At 39.2% G+C, this 19,234-nt stretch overlaps 1 pseudogene; it reads left to right on the plus strand.

Annotated features, from left to right (window-relative positions):
- Window positions 1–19,234, plus strand: part of LOC112413138 (DNA methyltransferase 1-associated protein 1-like) — a 129,330-nt pseudogene that overhangs the window by 89,065 nt on the left and 21,031 nt on the right.

Below are 19,234 nucleotides of genomic sequence, written 5' to 3' on the forward strand. Positions count from 1 at the left end.
AAAAAGGTCCTTTATGACCTTTTATTATTGACATGAGATACTACAAGTGCATCCAGCCCAGATTCCGTTTAAAGTGGGTCATGTGTTTTAGAAAGACATGTCAAAATTATGAACAACTGTCATTTCAGTCCTGGAAGGACCATCCATAATATCGTTTCCCTTAGCCTAGGTAGCAAACGCAGTGTTTAAAAGCAGCACTTATTTCCTCAATTGGCTTTATCTGCTCAGTTTTAAAATCATAAGTGGCTCTTGAGCTTTTCCACCCACTGATTTTCAGTTCAACTGACATTTTAACTGATAATCAAATCCTGCGTCTTTCCTTTGATGGTATTTATATAATGGAAATCAACACAAAACAACTTAAAAACAGCTTAAGAAAAGTAATGGGGCTTAATGATAACTTATGTGGCAAATCCAGCTTTCACTTAGAGGGTAAGCCTATCTGGGAGAGATGTTTTATTGCAATTAAACAAAACTATCTTCTCTTTTGCCTTTTGAGGAGAATGTGGAGAGGAAAATAATCTCCCCCAGTCTCCCCAACACACAGCCACATTACACTGAGAGAGGGAAGAGCCCTAGCTTTTCACATGAAAACTCATTCTCATAAAAGTCTCTGAGCTGTAAATTCTCCAAAGGCTCTGTTTTATTTAACCTATTTCCTTGAAAAATGTCACCCCCCTACTTAACTGAATCCAGGTCTTCCTCCCATCCCCCACCCCCAGTGCGGTCAGTTCCGCATCAGTTCCCTCGGATGGTTTCCCACTCCTGCTCCCCTCCTTGTCATCACTATCGCCTAGATCTTGGAAAAGAGAGCTAACATTCTCCTTGTTCTTCACTACACTTTCTTTTACATAACGTTGCCTAATTATCGTCTCTCCCCTACTTGGAGTTAAGGATTTTCGTACCCTTTTATTATACTTTTTGTAATCTTTCAACTGCTGAGATATTCTTTATCATAACCCGGAAGATATTCTTTATCATCAACTGCTGAGATATTCTTTATCATAACCCGGAAGATATTCTTTATCATCAACTGCTGAGATATTCTTTATCATAACCACTTTCTCTTCCTTCCATTCCCATACATCACTCTTTGCTGTTGAACCTGGCCTGGCCTTAGAGTCATTCTCAACACAGTGAGTGTCCAGGCAGCCACAGTTAACTGATATAAATTCACTCACAAGAACTTTCAGTCCTGCTTGACACCTTCTTGATTAACTTCAGCTCAAACTCCAAAGCCTTCTCATGCCATCTCCTGTCATTATCATAAGGGATTAAATATTAACTTGGTGACTTTTCTATCACTCCTGCAGATAGGCAGACAGTTTTGTGGGTTTTTTTTAATCTCTTTAGCTACATGGATTTCCATCTAATTCTGTGTTTATCCTCACTGGAATAGCAATAATTTGTATCTGATCATCAGTGAGAATTACTGCCTTGAGATCTGAACCTCTGAAGTACCTCCTTGTCCACACCCCATGTCCCTTTACTTTTATGAAACATTTTTCTCCTGTACCCTTCACTTTCACTATGCATCTCAAAGACTTCCTTTTCATTTTTTTCACACCCTGTAACCTTCTTCACCTCCGTCACCACTCCTCCAGTCTGGTTTAAATCCTGATGGAAATCTCAATTTTCTCTCCTACTGACATTGTGTCATGGTTCCCCATCACTTCCCAACCATGAGTGAACATTTACATACGGCATTGCCAATCCCAGGCTGCTCACCCTTCAAAGAGGTTGCATGCACTACATATTTCAGCAATTCAGCATCTGCTATTATAAATATGTTCTATAATCCTTCCATTTTCTTTATCATCAGTTTTTCTTAGGATTCCCTCATAATCCCTTCTTCTAAAATACTGTCTTCACTTGGCTGGGAGGGATTGAATCTCTGAGGAGATAATGCTTGAACAAAGGCCTGGGTGTTGAAAAGGAGTCAGCCAGGCAAAAATCTGGGTGGAGGGTATTCTAGGCAAAGCAAATAAAAGATATAAAGCTTTTGACTCAGAAAATAGTTTTGTATCTTAAACAAATAGAATGTCTGACTGGAGTATACTGAGAGATGTGGTAAACAGGAGGTGAGATCTGAGAGGTAGGCAAGGGCCATGAAGAGCCCTCTAGTCCATGGTAAGAATTTTGGATTGTATTCCAAGTGAAATACAGGGTGTCTCAACCTTGGTGTTACTGAAATTTGGGTCAGATCATTCTTTGTTGTTGGGCAGTCCTGTGTTGTAGGATGTTGACTAGCATACTTAGCCTCTACACAGTAGATGCCAGTAGCACCTCCCCCTCATGTGACAACCAAAATTATTTCCAAATATTGCCACCTTTACCCTGGGAGACAAAAATCACTCTCCAAGGAAGCCATTGAAGTGTTTCCAGGAGTAGATTTGTCGTGTGTTTGAAAGTGTCGATCTGGCTTCTTTGGACAGAATGCGCTATAAGAAGGTAAGATTGGAAGCAGAGGCAGCTCAGGGGCTGGATCTGCTCTCCAGGTATGAGAAGGTGGTGCAGTGGAGCACAGTGGTTGTCATAAAGGTTGTTTCATTCCCATCATGTTTGAAGGTATTCCTAGAATTTGGCCATATGATTTACTGGAAGGTATATAAAGCATCCAATTACCAATTAAGGTTGTCAGTAAGAAGTGGCAGTGGAAACAAGTGGAGCTCAAAGGAGAGTTCAAGACTGAATTTACTAAACAAAAGAGTTGGAGTCATTAGCATTTGTATTGTATTATGATAGTTGAATTTACAGAGGACCAGTGAATAATAGCCCTTTCCTTCTCTCAAGTTGAGAAGGATTAAAACATAAGGCATAGAATTTCTTTCTCACACCATGTATAAAAATTAACACAAAATGGACCAAAGACTTAAATATAAGAGATCAAAGTATAAAATATAAAATTCTTAGAAGAAAACTTAAATGTACATCTTCATGACCTTGGATTAAACAAAGGTTTAGCACACAAAAATCATAAGCAATAAGACAAAATAAAAAATAGATAAATTGAACTTCATCAAAAATAAGATCTTTTACTTCAAAGGTCACTCTCAAGAAAGAGAAGGGGCAACACACAGAATGGGAAAAAATAATGGCAAATTCTGTATCTGATAAGGGTGTAGTATTTAAAATGTATAAAAATTATTACAGCTCAACAATAAAAAAAAAAAACAATTTAAAAATGGGCAAAGGATTTTAATAGCTATTTCTCCAAAGAAGATACACAGATGGCCAGTAATCACATGAAAAAAAAAATGTTCAACATCATCAGTCAGAAGGGAAATACAAATCAAAACCGTGATACCACCTCACACACACTAGGATGGTGCTAATAAAAAAGGTGGATCACAACAAGTATTGGCAAGGATGTGAAAAAATTGGAACGCTCAGATATTGCTGGTGGAGATGTAAAATGGTGCAGCCACTTTAAAAATAGTTAGGCAGTTTCTCAAAAAGTTAAACAGAGTTACCATATGACCTAGCAATTCCACTCATAGATGTATACCCAAGATAATTGAAGATACGTTCATGGAAAAACAGTACACAAATATTCATAGCAACATTATTCGTAAAAGCCATAAAGTGGAAAGAGACCAAATATCCTTCAACTGTTGAATGGATAAATGAAATGAGTATATCCATACAATGGAAATATTATTCAACCATAAAAAAGAATAAAGTACTGATAAGTGCTGTGACATGGATGAACCTTGAAAACATTATGCTCAATTAAAAAAAAGCCAGACTCAAAAGGCCACATAGTGTATGATTGCATTTTTATGAAATGTCCAGAATAGGCAAATTCATAGAATCAGTAGATTAGTAGTTTCCAGGGATTAGAGGACTAGGCAGAGGGGGAATGTTTGCTAATGGATATGGAATTTATTCTGGGAGGGGGGTAATGAAAATGTTCTAGAATTCTATATTGATGATAGTTGAACAACTTTGTGAATATACCAAAACCCACTGAATTGTACACTTTAAAAGGGTAAATATCATGGTATTTAATGATATCTTAATAAAATAAAACTATGAATATTATGGTATTTGAATTCTCTCTACACACACACACACACACACACACACACACATATTAACACACAGGTTTGGTGAGCCTGCTTTTTGCCTAACCCCCCCTCTTCTCTTCCCAAAATAGAAAGATATGTATAGGAGTGAGTAACTTTCAAAATAGTAATTATATTATAGAGAAAGCTGAGTTGAAGTGTATCAATTACATATGGGGGCACAATGAACTTCTGCTCTTTACCCCTGAAGTAAATGGATTTACCTACATGGTCGTGTGGAGTTGTCATTAGGACACCTCCCTCAAAGATGCATTGTGGTGAAGCAGATTTTTGAGCATCCTCTCTGCGGTGGACTGAATAAAAGAGAAACATGGAAGCAGCTGAGCCAAGCCTACAGGGTTTCTTCTTGCAAATGCACCAATTACATGAGAAGCTAGAGAGAGGCAAAATTGCTCAGTTCTTTCTCATATATACATGAACTCAAAGAAATTGAGTGCCTTATGAACACATGAAGATCAGATTTGAGAGGATGATGAGTTAGTGCAGTTTTGGGCATTTTGGATTTTGTGACCATGAAACTTTTCAAGTGAAGGTGTTGGTAGAAGGATGAGTATATGACTGTTACGTTACAGCCCCATATGACTCTGAACTCTTAAAAAATCTGCCACAAGAAATGACAGGGAAGGCTAAGAATGAGTCTCATAAGAGTTGTCTTTTCCAGCCCGCTGAGAGAGGTTCATAGCAGCCATGAAAGTGGTTTAACGGAAACAGCAGTCCTCTGCCTAAAAGGATGGATAGTTTTGTTCAAAAGTGAAAATTCATGGTGGATGTCTGCTCTAAATTTTAATAGCTCTTATTCCATGAAGTTTATTTTTTTCCTAACATTTACAGTTTTCGATATGGAGACCTGTAATTTTTTTGTTTGGATTCTGGCAGTGAGAAGAATCCTCCTACATAAATCTACCGGCTTGGGATCGAGAACAAACATTAAAAGTCATGATGCCTAAATATTTTTCCTAAAAATGTTTATTCGAGCATTTGTAGAACAAAGTGACATCATTTTATTGCTTAAAAAGAGGAATAAATAAAAATCTTTTCCAATGTGCTCTACCATTTCTGGATATTATACTGAATGGACTGTTTTATTATGATAAGCTAAATAATCCAAAAGCTTCCACACACTGAGAAACTTAATGGTTTGTGAAAGGTGTCCTGGGAGCTGATATAAAAATGTAGATATAAAAGCAAATAAACACCAGGCCCTCACGTTCATAAGAAAATTATCCAATCCATAATTTTATGAATTAATGTGGCAGTTAGAAATCATAAAAGTGAAGATGGGATAATTGTTCCCCTAAACAGAAGCTGTATGTAAATATTTTAAACCTCATATAATAAAATCACATTGAAATTTAGAGAAACTGGGGCCTAAAAAGTGCTGCTTGCCTTAAGCAACTTGAGGTTTTCCCTGCTCTTCAATAGACTTCATTTACTATTTATTCAAAATGTTAAGTGACTGCCAAGGCCAACTTGGCAGTTAACAAACTATTTCCGATTTCATTCACAACTAAATAAACTCATTAAACATTATGTTACCCATTCTATATTTTAATTGCATTAAAATTAAACAATTTTAAGCTATTATATCTTATGCACAACAGATTCAAAGAATTTTAGAAGTAGAAATAACCATATACATCATCTAATATATTGATAATTCCTTCATTTTCTAGGTGAAAATGGTAAGGTCTAGAAATGTTAAAAAAATTAGGTCAAAGTTATGTTAACTAGAATTGGAGCCAGGACCCGTAATGTCTCCTGAGTCCAGCTTCAGAATTCCCTTTATGAAACCACATTGCCTCCAAAATTTTGTGGCACATGTTTGAACCAATCAACACTCTATTTGAGAAAATTCCTGCTGAAACTGTAATTACAACTGCATTAGTCTATAATCAGTTTGGGAATAATTGATATTTAAAAAATATATAATCTTCTAAGAACTTAGCATATATCTCCATTTGTTTATATTTTTCTTAATTTCATTCTTGAAGTTTTTTAGTGGTTTTTAATTTTTTTAATGTAAAGCCAAGTATCTTGTGTTAAATTTATTTGTATGTATTTTATAAATTAAAAAAAACTGTAAATGTACTTTTAAGAAATTTCTTTTCAGTAAGATGGCTGAAATAAGATATCCCTCATAGCCTCACTTCAACAATAAGAATTTGGCATCCTTCCACAGATGAAAGTGTGTTTATGGGAGCTGTGGGATCCAGGTAGGAGATGGCAAAATCCTGGTGCAGTCCAGGAACAAAGAAAGTCATTTTGGGCTTCCCTGGTGGTGCAGTGGTTGAGAGTCTGCCTGCCAATGCAGGGGACACGGGTTTGTGCCCCGGTCCGGGAAGATCACACATGCTGCGGAGCGGCTAGGCCCGTGAGCCATGGCCGCTGAGCCTGCGCGTCCGGAGCCTGTGCTCCGCACCGGGAGAGGCCATGACAGTGAGAGGCCCGTGTACCACAAAAAAAAAAAAAAAAGAAAGTCATTTTGAGAAGACAGGTCTGTACACAAGAGGCTGACTTGCTGATTGTGGTCTTGCCTATAGACCCAGAAACAGCTTTGTGTCCCTGGGAACTGGACTATAGCACTCTTTGGCTTTGGTTATGTCACCAGCATCGTAGCCAAAAAACCTGGGAGGAGTTTTGCCCACTCATGCATCGGGTAATAGGCATCAGACCGTGGTGCTGGCTTTGGACCCTGAAGTGGCCCATGGACAGCCTCCAGCTCCTCTCAGTTATGGTCCAGTAGCCCCTAGAGAACACTGATCTAGACAATCACCACGGACGAAGGATTCTTGTGCAAGTCTAGGAGTCCAGTGGAGAAATCCAGCACACCATTGGAGGAAAAAAAATCCCAAACTGGCAGCATTGGAGAGGGTAAGAGGGATGGTTTAATTTTACCCACATCACCCCTCCACTGAAGTGGCACAAATCAGCATCACATTAAGGATATATTCATCTTTTCTTAGTCTATGAGAATATGCCATAAATCTTTAAAAATTTACTCTTTCAGTGAATATTTAATGAGCACCTATGTATATGCCAGGTAAAATTCAAAGGATTTGTATATGGTAGTAAACAAAAGACACAAAAGTTCCTGTTCCTGTGGTACTAACATTCCAGCAAAATCACAGACTTAAATTAATAAATTATGTTAAAAGGAAACATGTATGGTGAAATTTAAAAAAGGAAAAGAGAGAATGTTTGGAAGCCTGGATTGAAAGTTGGGCATCGAGAAACTTACCAATGACCTGGTGACATTATCGTAAAAACCTGAGGTGACTAAGTGTGAATAAGGAAAATTTGGGGAAAGAATATTTCACACAGGGGGAACAGCAGATGTAAAAGCTTGGAGGCAGTCTTAGGTCTGCCATGTTCAAGGCTGGTGGACTTGGGATGGAAAGGGGGAGGAAGTGAAGAGTAATGAGATAAGAGAACAATTGCAGATTCCGTAAGACCTTGTACGGCACCATGAGACGTTCAGATTTTACTCTGCGTCAGATATAGTACTGTAACAAGGTTTTGAACATATTTTAACTCACATGTTAACATGATCACTGAATACTTTTTGAGAATAGATCATAGGAATGAAAGGGTATAAAACAGAGAGACCAAAGAGGCGTTTGCACTAATCCAGGTAAAGGATGATGATGAGTTGGTGGATGGATGTAGCAGTCAAGTTGGGAGGAACTGATTGGCCCACATGAGGTTTTGAATTTTATCATGATGTGAATTTTGCATCCGATTATTCAGGAAAGTTATATGATTTTCTGTTGTGTATTCTTTATTTAGTAACCACATTTTTCTTCTCAGAACTCAGCGTATGTTCCTAAATAATTCTCTGGTTTACATGTGTTGTAAGAAAAGAATAAAGCTACCCTGGCCGATTATCTTTTATATGATTATACTGTGTGTGTGTGTGTGTGTGTGTGTGTGTATTTAATTTCTCCCTGGACAGAATTTTTATAAGCCTTTATTCTTAATAAAATTTGAATTTTTAAGGATAAAACTAGAATAAATACTTTTTAGAAAGTTGAATCATTTGGTCTGAAAAGTCAAGACTTTTGTCAACTCAAAACACATTTTATCCTCCCGTATCTGTGGTTTTTATGTGTATTTTGGAACTTTTGTATCTATCCTCCTTTCAAAAGATGTTTTCCTCATATTTTTAGTGTATTTTTTCAATTTTTGCATTTTATTTATATTTTTATACAGCAGGTTCCTATTATCCGTTTTATACATATTACTGTATATATGTCAATCCCAATCTCCCAATTCATCACACTACCACCCCCCTCCTCCAGTTTCCCCACTTGGTGTCCATAAGTTTGTCTCTACATCTGTGTCTCTATTTCTGCCCTGCAAACTAGTTCAACTGTATCATTTTTCTAGGTTCCACATATATGCGTTAATGTATGATATTTGTTTTTCTCTTTCTGACTTACTTCACTCTGTATGACAGTCTCTAGATCCATCCATGTCTCTACAAATGACCCAAGTTCATTCCTTTTTATGGCTGAGTAATATTCCATTGTATATATGTACCACAACTTCTTTATCCATTCCTCTGTTGATGGACATTTAGATTGCTTCCATCTCCTAGGAGTGTTTCCTTATTTTCCCTTTCAGATTTATGATAATTAGTGTATAGGAATGCAAGAAGTTTCTGTGCATTAATTTTGTATCCTGCAACTTTACCAAATTGATTGATTAGCTCTAGTTATTTTCTGGTGGTGTCTTTAGGATTCTCTATGTATAGTATCATGTCATCTGTAACCAGTGACAGTTTTACTTCTTCTTTTCCAATTTACATTCCTTTTATTTCTTTTTCTTCTCTGATTGCTGTGGCTAGGACTTCCAAAACTATGTTGAATAAGAGTGGTGTGGGAGGACATCCTTGTCTTGTTCCTGATCTTAGAGGAAATGCTTTCAGTTTTTCACCATTGAGAATGATGTTCGCTGTGGGTTTATCACATATGGCCTTTATTATGTTGAGGTAAGTTCCCTGTATGCCCACTTTCTGGAGAGTTTTTATCATAAATGGATGTTGAATTTTGTCAACTTTTTTGCATCTATTGAGATGATCATATGGTTTTTATTCTTCAATTTGTTAATATGGTGTATCACATTGATTGATTTGTGTACATTGAAGAATCCTTGCATCCCTGGGATAAATTTCACTTGATCATGGAGTATGATCCTTTTCATGTGTTGTTGGGTTCTGTTTGCTAGTATTTTGTTGAGGATTTTTGCGTCTATATTCATCATTGATATTCGTCTGTATTTTTCTTTTTTTGTAGTTATCTTTGCCTGGTTTTGGTATCAGGGTGATGGTGGCCTCATAGAATAAGTTTGAGAGTGTTCCTCCTCTGCAATTTTTTGGAAGAGTTTGAGAAGGATGGGTGTTAGCTCTTCTCTAAATGTTTGATAGAATTCACCTGTGAAGCCACCTGGTCCTGGGCTTTTGTTTGTTGAAAGATTTTTAATCACAGTTTCAATTTCATTACTTCTGATTGGTCTGTTCATATTTTCTGTTGCTTCCTGGTTCAGTCTTGGAAGGTTATACCTTTCTAAGAATTTGTCCATTTCTTGCAGCTTGTCTACTTTATTGGCATAGAGCTGCTTGTAGTAGTCTTTTAGGATGCTTTGTATTTCTGTGGAGTCTGTTGTAACTTCTCCTTTTTGATTTCTAATTTTATTGATTTGAGTCCTCTCCCTCTTTTTCCTGATGAGCCTGGCTAATGATTTATCCATTTTGTTTATCTTCTCAGAGAACCAGCTTTTAATTTTACTGATCTTCGCTATTGTTTTCTTTGTTTCCATTTCATTATTTCTGCTCTTTCTGATTTATCTCCTTCTACTCACTTTGGGTTTTGTTTCTTCTTCTTTCTCTAGTTCCTTTAGGTGTAAGATTAGATTGTTTATTTGAGATGTTTCTTGTTTCTTGAGGTAGGCTTGTATTGCTATAAACTTCCCTCTTAGAACTGCTTTTGCTGCATACCATAGGTTTTGGATCATTGTGTTTTCCTTGTCATTTGTCTCTAGATATTTTTTGATTTCCTCTTTGATTTCTTCACTGGTCTCTTGGTTATTTAGTAACGTGTTGTTTAGCCTCCATGTGTTTGTGTTTTTTTCATTTTTTTCTCTGTAATTGATTTCTAATCTCATAGTGTTGTAGTCAGAAAAGATGCTTGATATGATTTCAGTTTTCTTAAATTTACCGAGGCTTGATTTGTTACCCAAGATGTGATCTATCCTGGAGAATGTTCCATGCTCACTTGAGAGGAAAGGGTAATCTGCTGTGTTTGTATGGAATGTCCTATAAATATCAATTAAATCTATCTGGTCTACTGTATCATTTAAATCTTTTGTTTCCTTATCAATCTTCTGTTTGGATGATCTGTTCATTGGTGTAAGTGAGGTGTTAAAGTCCCCCACTATTTTTGTGTTACTGTCGATTTCCTCTTTTATAGCTGTTAGCAGTTGCCTTATGTATTGAGGTGCCCCTAATTTGGGTGCATATATACTTAAAATTGTTATATCTTCTTTTTGGATTGATCCCTTGATCATCATGTAGTGTCCTTCCTTGTCTCTTGTAACATTCATTTTAAAGTCTGTTTTATCTGATATGAGTATTGCTACTCCAGCTTTCTTTTGAGTTCCATTTGCCTGGAATATCTTTTTCCATCCCCTCACTTTCAGTGTGTATGTGTCCCTAGGTCTGAAGTGGATCTCTTGTAGACAGCATATATATGGGTCTTGTTTTTGTATCCATTCAGCGAGCCTGTGTATTTTGTTTGGTGCATTTAATTCATTCACGTTTAAGGTAGTTATTGATATGTATGTTCCTGTTACCATTTCCTTAATTGTTTCGGGTTTGTTTTTGTAGGTCCTTTTCTTCTCGTTTTTCCCACTTAGAGAAGTTCCTTTAGCGTTTGTTGTAGAGCTGGTTTAGTGGTGCTGAATTCTCTTAGCTTTTGCTTGTCTGTAAAGCTTTTGATTTCTCCATCGAATCTGAATGAGATCCTTGCTGGGTAGAATAATCTTGCTTGTGGGTTCTTCCCTGTCATCATTTTAAATATGTCATGCCACTCCCTTCTAGCTTGTAGAGTTTCTGCTGAGAAATCAGCTGTTAACCTTATGGGAGTTCTCTTGTATGTTATTTGTTGTTTTTCCCTTGCTGCTTTCAGTAATTTTTCTCTGTCTTTAATTTTTGCCCGTCTGATTACTGTGTGTCTCAGCATGTTTTTCCTTGGGTTTATCCTCTATGGGACTCTCTGCGTTTCCTGGACTTGGGTGGCTATTTCCTTTCCCATGTTAGGGGAGTTTTCAACTGTAATCTCTTCAAATATTTTCTTGGGTCCCTTCTCTCTCTCTTCTCCTTCTGGGACCCCTATAATGCAAATGTTGTTGCGTTTAATGTCCCAGAGGTCCCTTAGGCTGCCTTCATTTCTTTCCATTCTTTTTTCTTTATTCTGTTCCACAGCAGTGAATTCCACCATTCTGTCTTCCAGGTCACTTATCTGTTCTTCTGCCTCAGTTATTCTATTGCTTCTTTCTAGTCTGTTTTTCATTTCAGTTATTGTATTATTCATCTCTGTTTGTTCTTTAATTCTTCTAGGTCTTTTTTAAACATTTCTTGCATCTTCTCGTTCTTGGCCTCCCTTCTTTTTCAGTGGTCCTGGATCATCTTCTTTATCATTATTCTGAATTCTTTTTCTGGAAAGTTTCCTATCTCCATGTTATTTAGTTGTTTTTCTGGGGTTTCATCTTGTTCCTTCATCTGGTACATAGCCCTCTGCCTTTTCATCTTGTCTGTCTTTCTGTGAATGTGTTTTTTTGTTCCACAGGCTGCAGGATTGTAGTTCTTCTTGCTTCTGCTGTCTGCCCTCTGGTGGATAAGGCTATCTAAGAAGCTTGTGCAAGTTTCCTGATGGGAGGGACTGGTGGTGGGTAGAGCTCAGTAAAACTTTAATCCGCTTGTCTGCTGATGGGTGGGGCTGGGTTCCCACCCTGTTGGTTCTTTGGCCTGTAGCGACCCAATGCTGGAGCCTACCCAGCTCTTTGGTGGGGCTAATGGCAGACTTTGGGAGGGCTCATGCCAAGGAATACTTTCCAGAACTTCTCTTGCCAGTGTCCTTCTCCCTTGGTGAGCCACAGCTGCCCTCCGCCTCTGTGGGAGACCCTCCAACACTAGCAGGTAGGTCTGGTTCAGTCTCCTATGGGGTCACTGCTCATTGTCCTCACAGTGAGACACAGCCACCCCCCGCCTCCGCAGGAGACCCTCCAGCACTAGCAGGTCGGTCTGGTTCAGTCTCCTATGGGGTCACTGCTCCTTCCCCTGGGTCCTGACGCGCACACTACTTTGTGTGTTTCCTCCAGGAGTGGAGTCTCTGTTTCCCCCAGTCCTGCCGAAGTCCTGCAATCAAATCCCGCTAGCCTTCAAAGTCTGATTCTCTAGGAATTCCTCCTCCCATTGCCTGTCCCCCAGGTTGGGAAGCCTGACGTGGGGCTCAGAACCTTCACTCCAGTGGGTGGACTTCTGTGGTATGTGTTCTCCAGTTTGTGACTCACCCACCCAGCAGTTACGGGATGTGATTTTACTGTGATTGTGACCCTCCTACCGTCTCATTGTGGCTTCTCCTTTGTCTTTGGATGTGGGGTGTCTTTTTTGGTGAGTTCCAGTGTCTTCCTGTTGGTGATTGTTCAGCAGTTAGTTGTGATTCTGGTGCTCTTGCAAGAGGGAGTGAGAGCACGTCCTTCTACTCCGCCATCTTGAACCAATCTCCCATATCTTTAGTTTTCTGTCCCTTTTTAATGAATTCTGTGGATTTTTTCAAGTTTTTCTTTTAATTCACCTATTAATTTTTCTCTTGTCATTGTGTTGTTTTCTGCTTCCACTGTGTATTTTTCCCCTAATTTTTATTACAAACTATAGGTCTAGGGAACCCCAAAGCTCTCCCAAATTATCTGAGTAGACCCTATATAATCACAAGTTTCCTTATAATCACACAATTGCCTCTTAGCTTAGTCAGGGAGAGGGAGGTTGTGCTGTAGCAAACCCTTCTTGCTAAACCTGTTTAAATAATGTATGTCAAATAGAATAGTCCATGACTGGGCTCAAGAAACAATCCACCTCTACAAGAGTCTCAGCTGGATTTTAACACTTGTTCTCATTGCCTTTTTTGACAATCTAATTCCCTCACTTTGGGGCTTTTTACAAGAACTAACGTAACCATTTTATTTCTGGTACCTACCTGTGTTGCAGTTAGCCCATGCATCCTATCTTGAGCTTTAAATTCAGTTGCACAGCCCTTGTCAAGTCTTAATTAGACAACTTATCCTGCAGCATGGGAGCAGAAGGGACTAATAACTCCAGGCAAAAACAGACGTGTTGTCCGGGCAACGTCCTCAACAGTAAAATTTCAGCAGTGGTGAAGATGTGGGTATCTTGGACTAATGTCCTCTCTTCTGACTTTGGCTTTAGATAAAAGAGGGGAACTGGAAGAAGAAAAGGTTAAAAATATCCCATGACTACTCTTAGCAGGAAGCTGGCCTGGCTCTAACACCTAGGATGTAGTAGTGTTCTCTTGCCAGACATAAACAATTTCACAGAACACCCATGTCAGACAAGGTTATTCTAACCATGATAAAGCAAGGCAAAACCAGGACAACTCTGTAACCAACTCTGAGCACAGGGGGAAAAAAAAAGAACTCTGTGTAAACCATGATCATACCCAAACATCCCCTTCACTCTGCTAGCCATGTAACTGCTGCTTCTTTATCAACTATAGCTGTCCTCCATTCTTCTTGCCTTCTAAATAAAAAAGTATTGAGAGAATCATAGAATTGCCCCCTGCTTACTGAGGATACCCAGTCAAGAGCAAAAGCTGCTTGCTTACTTGAAACCTCCCCCAAATTATATAACATCAGTCCAAATCCTGTGAACAAGTCTCTTCTAAACCCCTGTACTGACATTCCTACAGTTCTCCATTGTGCTGTGGTCTCCTTTGTTACAACGAGTACCCCAAACCCCAACTTCATGTGACTGCGGTTGTTCCCAGTCATCTTTGACTCGATGACGCTAAAGTAACAATGTCAAAATTTCAAGGACATCAAAGAACAGAGGTTTGATTTTCATTTATGTTACATGTTTATTGCAAATTGATAGGGAAGTTCTACTTCATGTGGCCCTCAATCTGGACAAGACGATAAATCTCCCAGTATCTTGAACATCAGTGGTTGATGTGGAAGAACTAAAGGGGACGTACTGAATTGTGCATTTGCCTGTAAAGCTCCTGCCGAAAATCATATCCATTCACTTCCACACACATTTCATTGGCTAACTGACTTACTTAGAATAAGGAAAAGATCATCTTAATAGAGAACAATCATTTATTAATTTAAACATCTGCTTTAGAATGATTAGGATTTCTCCAGGAAACAAACTCTGAGAAGCAGACTTGTGAGCAGGAGTTTACTGAGGAGTCCTTTCACATATATACTCTAAGTAAGTGCAAGAATCAGGATGGGGCAGAGGGAGCAGTTGAATTGCAATGTAGCTGTGAAAGACTCCACAGCTACTTCTCTGGGAAGATCTGGAAGTGGGATGGCCACTCCGAATTGAGTCAAGGGTCCAGGTTTTGTAGTGCGATATTCAGCAGTCATAAATGATGAGTTGGCACCCCTTGGCCGAAATCATTCCTGGAGAGGGAATTAACTGTTTGCCATCAGCCAATACTCCAGCAGCTGAGGAAATAATTGGTTTAGTTCTAAAGGTGGCATCTGGGAGGTGCATCCTAGCTTCCACTACTTTCCAACCCTTTTTTCACTCATATAGTGAGTTCATCTTATCTGGGAACAGCTCTTTGGGATAATGGTTGGTCTCTTCCTTTGGGGAAACTAAGAAGAGGAAGGTTAGTAAGACAAACTATAATCACTACTCCAGCTGGTCTCCAGGGTCGGTGTCTTATTGAGGTCCCAGAATGGATTCCAGTTGCTAGAAGTTTGGACGTTTGGCAGTGGCACTTGTAGTAGCCTAGCTGGTACTGTTGAGCCCATGCCTAGCCTCCAGCTACATCACTACACTGTGGCCGCCCCATTTAAGAGCGATTTGCCAACACTGGCCATGACTGATGACAGAGGCTGGCTGGCATCAGTTGGCCGAGTCATTTTGTCTGTTGAATTATTAAATGCTTCTTTTGTGGTGGATGCTCACTGGTGAGTGTTCACATGCAATAACAGGACCTTCACCCTCTGTGCTTACCTTTATAAATCTATTTACCTGTCAGTTGTGCAGTTCATATAGTTCTGTCTTGTCACAGACTAGGGTTGAAAGGAATGGAGAATATATTGGAAGGGGCAAATGAAAGACATCCAGCGCAATTCATCCCTTTTTCTTTTGGCATCCACTTTTAACATTTCTCCAGAGAAAAACGTATGTCCTTAATACAAAGGACACACAAAGTTCTAAAAGTTACATGGAATGTGAAATACTAGCTGCTACCAGAAATAGGAAAGAAAAGAAAAAATGACCATAAACATAGATACTGTCATCCTCATTTCATTACTAGTCATGAGGTCTAAGTTGGAAATCACAGGTGCCTTCTTCTACCATAATTTATGTGACCCTAACCTTCGACTACACCCCACTGAAAGACATTATTTATCTGGTGGAGTTACCCAGTTCTTAGGCCTACAGGATCTGAGTCTTGGTTATCCTCCTGCACTTTCCCACTGACCTGAACTGTTGATCAAGGCAGTCCTGAGGGGAGCCTCCATGAATCGTCAATCACTTGTGTTCCCGAGATCGTCTGTCTCTTCTCCACTGTGTTGTAGCAGGACATGTTTTCCTTGGAAATCAGGATCAGCTACTTCAGGTCACAGGATTATCCCCTCTCTGCCTGTGAGATCAAAAGAAATATGAGTGAACATAAACTGTCAGAGTGCAGTCTCACCTTCTGATTTAGTGAAATCATGATGATGTGTCCTGCTGGAAGTATTCCTTTTGTGAGTACAGAAATCTAAATACCCAGAGAGCCCCTACTAATGGAGACGGGGAGCTAAATGGGTACCAATGGGTAATGACTTTAATAGTGAGAGAAATCACTCCCAGTTCTACTTGTTGGCTCTTAAACACACGCATCCCATCTATGGCAGGTATCTGTGCACCATATATTGCCCACTGATTTGAAGCTTATAGTAGTACATCTTTTTGATTGATATCCCAATCTCGTGGACTGTTGAATATGCTTTCAACCATGTTATGGTGATGAAAGATGTGCTAAGACCTATGAATTATCTGTGCCATCTTTGCATTGCTGTAACATACGTCTCTTGATCAAAGGGTATTTTGTGTGGAATACCATGGCAATTGATAAGGCATTCTGTAATCCCATATATGGTAGTCCTAGAAGAGGAATTATGGATAGAGATGAATATGTTTCTGAATATATGTCTGCTTCTGTGTGTATGTACAGTGAGGTGGAATAGCTGCCTCTTGTTTTGTGGAAATTTGCATTATTGTCACAAATATCGGCTCTTTTCCTCATAAGAGGATTATATTTCAGTGCTCTTTGCTTTTGTGATTTTTCCATTTGCCTTGTAAATGGTATATGGAGTATATTTCTGTGTGTATGTACAGGTGAGGTGGAATAGCTGCCTCCTGTTTTGTGGAAATTTGCATTATTGTCACAAATATCGGCTCTTTTCCTCATAAGAGGATTATATTTCAGTGCTCTTTGCTTTTGTGATTTTTCCATTTGCCTTGTAAATGGTATATGGAGTATGTTTTACTGCTCTCATTGCTGAGGTTAATCTTGTGTTTTGGTCAAAAGAAAATGAGTGGATGCGATTTATGGCATTTGCACACAGAGAATAGAGACTTTTAGTGAATTATGTCATTGATTTGTTTCAGCCTCTCCTGATTTTGCCCTCTGTCACAGTAGCAGGATATTCCAAATTGGAGTTGTTCCTTCACCATGGGTCCCAGATTACAACAACGAGATAGAAGCCAAATGGAGCAGACCCACAGCCAACACAAGTAACACAAACAAGAAATCGTTTTTGCTGCTATTACTAGTATTTTAAGCCCCTGGTAGGTTGAGATTGATTTTTACTGTAACAGAATCTATCTAATACACATGATATAAGGGATCAACGCTAATCATTGTGTCTCCGGGTGGCCAGTTAGTACCCCCAGGGAATGAAACTTCATTGGGAGCGAAACATTGGCATTTACTTTTGGCAGGTTGAGCATAATAGCAGTAGCCAAATAAACCTGGGAGAGGAAATAGCTCTTGTTCAATCCATGCATAGCCCTCATCCCACTGACAATATCCACTTTGTAAATAGGCCCCTTGAGAAAGCACCTGGATGGCTGACAGTCACAGGGAAGTTCACAGGCTCGTATCATTCATAGTGCAGTCCACTGGTAGGCAGTTATAGGCGTCAGAAATATTTTCACACTCTTTGCTTGTTTCGAGAGGTCCACACCTCAGCTCCAAATTTCTTGTTGCTAGTCTTCTAATTTTGTTCTTTCCAAGTCCCTCATTAGCCAGCTGACCCATTAGCCATTGCCCGTGAATCAGCACAGATCTGTATCCTGTTATCTCTCCTTGTATATGAAGTGATGTTCCTCCACACTGCAGAAGTCTGCGGACTAGAGGGACATCCCTGCTCTGTGGCCTTCTAAGTACATTCCTAGTGGGATCATAATGTAGCAACTGTCCAATTCTGATGATTTCTTGAATAGGATGCATATTACTCTAAGCAAATCCATACATTTCTTTCCTTGTCAAATGGTCATAAACAGGGTGATAAACGATTGCGGTTTGCTCAGGACACTCTTGACTTATACCCGCTGTCCCATCTTAATTATTAATAGTGCCACTTTTTGCTCTTAAAAGTATCCTCGTTTGGTTGTTAGCTGTGTATGTTCACATAAGTCATAGATGTCGTTTGAGAGAGAGAGGTGGTAAAGCAGTGAAATCATGTGCAGCTGAGCCTGATTCTTCTGCAGCTTGTCCGTATGTACATTGCAGACCTGTCCGGGTCCAGCCTCATAAATTGCTTTTCCATTACACAGTGGAGTACTACTGCACTCATCCAATTCCATGATTCAGTAGGTCAGCTGCCTCCTGTTGGTGATGTGCAGGTAGGGATGCATGATTACTTGTGATCCCATGGTGCAATATTTTGTTTCTACAAGCGACCAGTCCCAGATCACAGGGTGCTTTTTGAATGGAGAGTTAGTTACTGAAAAGGCCAGGACTTACTCTCAAACTGTAGGGATCTGTGCTGATTCTCCTGTTGAGGCTTTCCAAGGGCTCCTTAGAGCATCTCTGTCTGCGATAAACACTTCTGATACTATCAGCTCTGCTGATTGAATCTAAATTGCAGGGCATCTTTTCCCCACTGCAAAGTCTTTTCTTATTGTAGGTACATTCAAAACTGGCAGATATATGGGTTATCCAGTAATGGGTTAGAGAAGCACACATAAATATGATAGTTGCTGTCTCAAAATCCAGAGAGTCCCAACAACCATTGAGCTGCTTTCTCATCGTGGGCAGTGTAAGGTGTAGCAACTTGCTTTCACTTTAAAGAGGATATTCTGAGATATTCTCTATACTGAGGAAACACCATGGAAACTTCCCTGAGGTGGCGAATCCCTGAAATTTTGCAAGATTTAGCTGTATCTTACTATAGCATTTTGAAGGCTAATTAATTTCTCACCATCAGATTCCATTAGAATACTGTCATCAATATAGAATAAGAGTAATGAGATACCGGCATACGCAAGAGATCTTTCAACTTTATTATGACATAGCCCTAAGTCAGAGGAGTAAGGGTATACAGATGTCATTGCTGGTGAAGGTAAAAATGCTTCAGGTTATTTTTTTTAATAGGAATGGGAACGCACACAGAGACTGTGTTGATTGACCATAGTAAAGGCACTGACTTCAGCAACTGAACGTTGATTGTCATCACCACTGATTAATTTTGTGATAATCTGTAGTTTTGCTCTATGAGCTCATTCTCTTTTTCACTGGTTAACAGGCAATTAATGAGAATGTGGTAGGAACTGCTATCCCTACATATTTGAAATATGTGTAGTCGGTATTAGTCTCTGCAAATGTCCCAGATTGACTTGG

Source organism: Neophocaena asiaeorientalis, unplaced genomic scaffold (assembly GCF_003031525.2).
Source record: "Neophocaena asiaeorientalis asiaeorientalis breed wild unplaced genomic scaffold, Neophocaena_asiaeorientalis_V1.1 scaffold14, whole genome shotgun sequence".
Lineage (NCBI taxonomy): Eukaryota > Metazoa > Chordata > Mammalia > Artiodactyla > Phocoenidae > Neophocaena > Neophocaena asiaeorientalis.